We start from the raw sequence: 5,155 nt of genomic DNA on the forward strand, positions 1-5,155 counted from the left end.
GTGGGCTTGAACCTCCGTCCTTGCACGTTGTAAAATGTGTGCTCAGCCAGGTGCACCACTACCCAGCCTGTCTGTGTGTGTGTATGTGTGTGTGTGTGTGTGTGTGTGTGTGTGTGTCTCGACCCTTATGTACATCAACATATGGATGTTCACAGTTTTCCTGAGTAAAGTCTAAAATTTCGGAAAATCATGCTTTCTTCTCAGTTCTTTATTGTGATTATGTGACAAACCTTTCATCATGGGGGAACAAACCTGGTCCAGACTCCCCCCAATACAACCTAGCCAGTGACTGCTGTATTCCAGGCACTCCTAGACTTCTTCTTGTAGTCTTCCTTGAAAACCTGCCTGGAGCCCAAGATGGGGACCACAGGTCAGGTATGAATTGAATGTCCTCTGGGGAGGACTCTTTCCAAGGTCCTTTAGGGCAACCTATACAAGCAACAGGCTGCGGACACTACCAAGGAGGCTGCTATTTGTAGCCACTGTACACCAGGCTGTGGGGAGAATGTCACAGTCGACATAATTTACTGCAGGCAACATATACTTCGCCTATCTCCCATCAGACAAGTGCTGGTCTACTGTGTGGGGGACAGGTTGCTGTAAGGCACAGACAGTTTGAGAAAGCCGAAACTTAACTCAGAAGGTTACCTGGGGCCAGGCTGTGGTACATCTGATTGAATGCACATCCTACCATGTGCAAAGACTTAGGTTCAAGTGCGCAGTCCCCATATGCAGTAGGGAAGCTTCACAAGCAGTAAGCAGGTCTGCAGGAGTCTGAGTCTCTCTGTTTCTCTCTCCCCCTCTCAATCTCTCTCTGTCCTATCAAATAAAAGGAGGAGGAGGCTATCTTTGTGTGCATAGTCACAGGAAAAAATGAGTTGCCATAGGAGTCTTCATTCAGTCATTCAACAAATACTGGGTCCTACTCTTAGCTGGTTCTTCCCTGGATCAATTTACCACATGCCTCTGGTGCTAACATTCTTTTTTTTTTTTTTTACAGATAGAAGAAAATGTCTATAAGAGAAATATCCAATAACCACTTCTATTTAACAAGCTAATCCAAAAGCCTAATTCTCTATAAACATAAGATTTTTGGATAACAGTATTCCTAGCTAAATTAAAGTTTAAGTATACTTGATATAATATTAAGACATTATATGTATAGGATATACTTATATTTATTCTTAGATATTTTAAATAAGTAGTATTTATTATTTTTTAAAAATAATTTATTTCTTTATTGGGGAATTAATGCTTTACATTCAACAGTAAATACAATAGTTTCAACTTTGTCAGCCCCCTGTTTATGTTGGTCTGCTTCTGGATTCTGCTTGTGAAGCCTTCTGTTTTTATCATCACATCGGGTTCGCTTGTGTTGCTGCTATGTGTTCTTTTTGCACGTCCACTGTTGGCTGGGCACCCCCCTGCCTCCGGGATATTGGTTAGGTCCCCCCACACACATTTGGTTTAGTCATTGCTGGTTTGCGCTTCTTTCTTCTCCCCGCCCCCTATCATACGTATTTCCTTTGTTCCTGACTCTTCCGCCTGAGGAGAGAGATGGAGGACAGAATTGGGTTTTGATTAGATTAGATTAGATTAGATTAGATTAGTTTGTTGAACCAGCCCGGCAAAACGACATATTTATTTATTTATTTTGTTTTAGGTAAAGGATGTCAGAGAGAGTCAGAAAGAAAGACACTGTAGCACCATTTCTTGTGAAGTTTGTCCCCTGCAGGCACTCCCATTTGGTGGCTGAGGGTTAAAACATGGTAATGTGTGCTCTCGAATTGAGTGAGTCACCTCCTCGTCTCCTCTCCAGGTCTGTGTATGCAAAACTGTGTGAGCCAGGCGGTAGCACAGCAGGTTAAGCGCACGTGGCGCAAAGTGTAAGGATCCCAGTTTGAGCCCAGCTCCTCACCTGCAGGGGACTTGCTTCACAGGCAGTGAAGCTGGTCTGCAGGTGTCTGTCTTTCTCTCCCCCTCTCTTTCCCTCCTCTCTCCATTTCTTTCTGTCCTATCCAACAACAATGACACCAATAACAACAGCAATAATAACTACAACAATAAAACAACAAGGGCAACAAAGGGGAATAAATAAATAAATATTTTTTTAAAAAGCCTCAGGCATGAGAGTCTTAAAAAAAAAAAAAAAAAGAAGAAGAAGAAGAAGAAGGGCCAGGCCGTGGCGCACCTGGTTAAGTGCACACATTACAGTGCTCAAGGACCCAGGTTCAAGCCCCTGGTCCCCACCTGCGGGGGCGGGGGGGAGCTTTATGAGTGGTGAAGCAGGGCTGCAGGTGTCTCTCTGCCTCTCTGCCTCTCTCCCTTCTCCTCCCCTCTCAATTTCTCTGTCTCCATCCATAATAAGAAAAAAAAATTAAAAGAAAAGAAAAACTGTGTGGATGATGAACTCAGTATGAGGCAACCCCCATTTGGAGCTGGGTTCTTTCCAGGACTCCTGAGTTTCCCAGAGTTCTTTTGCTGAAGCCTAAGTGAATCAATTACCAGGCCAGGCCTCAGCCTCCCTCTAGGGTGACCACATGAGGTGACAATACTGTTGACAAGGACGCCACAGGGAGAACAATGAGACGCCATCTGCAGAGTGTTTTCCAGGGAGTGGGTGCAGGCCGCTCCCTGTAATTTATGTCGAGCTCAGTCGCTGGCAGTCCCCTCCCCACCCCGCTGCTGAGGCATGTGCTGTGCCTGTGGGTTGTCACACACATTAATTATCTGGTGAAGGTTATAAACTACCCTTGCTCTGGCTAGATAACTTTAAAGAAAAGGACTTTATCACCGTCACAGCTAAATGCAACGCAAGAAAGAAAAAAAAACACCCTGGAGAGAAGCTGAAAAGGGAAAATAGCTCCAGCTGAAGGATAAATGACATCTCAGAGAAAGAGCAGAAAAGGCAGATGTGAAGACCAATTGTGATTTAAAGTGACAGCATGTCCGATGACATAATTGCTGGCTTCTGGGTTGTTTTGGTTTAGAAAGAGGTAAGTGGGGAGTCGGGTGGTAGCGCAGTGGGTTAAGTGTGTGTGGTGCAAAGCGCAAAGACCAGAGTAAGGATCCTGGTTCGAGCCCCCAGCTCCCCACCTGCAGTGGAGTCACTTCACAGGCAGTGAAGCAGGTCTGCAGGTGTCTCTCTTTCTCTCCCCCTCTCTCTCTTCCCCTCCTCTCTCCATTTCTCTGTCCTATCCAACAACGACGACACCAATAAAAACAGCAATAATAACTACAATAAAATATCAAGGGCAACAAAAGGGAATAAATAAATAAATAATAAATTTTAAAAAAGAAAGAGTTAAGTGAACACCACAGCAGATAAGAGTGGCTAAGGCAGGGGGGTAAAAATGTGACCTTGGTGGGGTGGGGATAGATAGCATAATGGTTATACAACCAGACTCTCAAGCCTGAGGCTTCAAAGTACCAGGTTCAAGCCCCTGCACCACTATAAACTAGAGCTGAGCAGTGCTCTGGTAAAAAAAAAAAAAATGTATGACCTTGGGTAGTCTTTGAACATCTTGAGCCTCAACTTTCTCATGAATAGAATAAGATAATAACATTGAACATGAATAGGATGAGAAGTGAATATGAGTTCATATGCCTGGTATCTAGTAGATGCTCAAAAATTGTAGCCATGGCGACCTGGAAGATGGTTCAGTGAAAAGAGTGGATTCCTTTTTTTTTTTTTTTTTCTTTTTTGCTTGTAAGGTTATCACTAGGACTTGATGCCAGCATTACGAATCCACAGGTCCCAGTGGCCATTTTTATTCCTTTCTGTTTGTTTTATTTGATAGAACAGAGAGAAATTGAGAAGGGGGGAGGAGGAGATAGAGAGGGAGAAAGACAGAGACACATGCAGTCCTGCTTCACCACTCATGAAGTAACCCTTTCTGCAGGTGGGGACCAGGAGCTCAAGCCTGGGCCCTTGTGCATAGTACTATGTGCACTTAACTGGATATGCCACCAGCCAGCCCCAAACATGCATTTCTTACATGCACAGGGCCCTAATTTTGATCCTCAGTACCACATAGGCCAGTTTAGTGTTCTGGCCTCTTGCCCACAAAAGTAAATTAAAAAAAAAAAAAAACTTTAAAAGTGAAGTCACCATCCTTGAGTCCCAGCAGAAGCAGCACACAGTAGGTACAGAATTAATAGACACACAGAACGTATTTCTTTGTGCTGGATTAAATTAGTGCTTTGTTTTAAATGTCAGTGTTTTATTTGTTTCCAATTTTTTTCTCCCCTGTTCCCATTCTTTTTTGGCACCAAGGATTCATGCCTATACAATTTCATCTGTCCTGATAGGCTCTCCCTATCCTTCTCCTCTAGATCCTGCTTCTCCTCCTCTCGCTCCTCCTCCTCCTTTTTCTTTTTTGTTTTTTTTTTTTTCCAATATAGGGTGATCCAGACTTCCTTGAGCAGACGACCTCACCAATGTGTCCTGAAACCCTCCCACCTCTCCAGACCCCTACCCCACTAGGGAAAGGCAGAAACAGGCTGGGGGTATGGATCAACTTGCCAATGTCCACATTCAGCAGAGAAGCAATTACAGAATCAAGAACTCCTACCTTCTGGACCCCCCCCAAAAAACTTTGCTTCATACTCCCAGTGGGGGAGAAGTGATAGGAGGAAGAAGATAAGACGGCTCTGAACTCCAGCTCCATCAGCACCCAGAGAGAAGGGACAAAAAGGTGAGAGATATTTGGATGTAGTAATAGGGTTATGTGTGGCCTGGAGGGGAAGAGCAGATTGGACCTGGAAGAAAAAGGGGACAAATATGTACCAATGTAGACGGATAGTTGTCGAGATGACGGCTAACCCATGTCTGCAACCTTGGGAGCATGGACCCAGGGTCATTATGAGGTGCAGAAGGTGGAAGGTCTGGCTTCTGTAATTGCTTCCCCGCTGAACATGGGCATTGACAGGTCGATCCATACACCCAGCCTGTCTCTCTCTTTCCCTAGTGGGGAAGGGCTCTGGGGAAGAGGAGCTCCAAGACACATTGGTGGGGTTGTCTGTCCAGGAAAGTCTGGTCGCATCCTGCTAGCATCTGGAACCTGGTGGCTGAAAAGAGAGTTAACATACAAAGCCAAACAAATTGTTGAACAATCATAGACCTAAAGGCTCTGAGTCAACTTTCTACCAGAGA

The 5,155-nt window shown here is 44.6% G+C and overlaps 1 non-coding gene across 1 annotated transcript; it reads right to left on the minus strand.

Moving 5' to 3' along the window:
* Positions 1 to 401: 401 nt before the first annotated feature.
* LOC132540072 (small nucleolar RNA SNORA70) lies at positions 402 to 533 on the minus strand. Its single transcript, XR_009551340.1, has one exon. It is a non-coding gene; the product is annotated as a small nucleolar RNA SNORA70 (small nucleolar RNA).
* Positions 534 to 5,155: the final 4,622 nt, after the last annotated feature.

The sequence above is a fragment of the Erinaceus europaeus genome, chromosome 8, assembly GCF_950295315.1.
Source record: "Erinaceus europaeus chromosome 8, mEriEur2.1, whole genome shotgun sequence".
Taxonomy (NCBI): Eukaryota; Metazoa; Chordata; class Mammalia; order Eulipotyphla; family Erinaceidae; genus Erinaceus; species Erinaceus europaeus.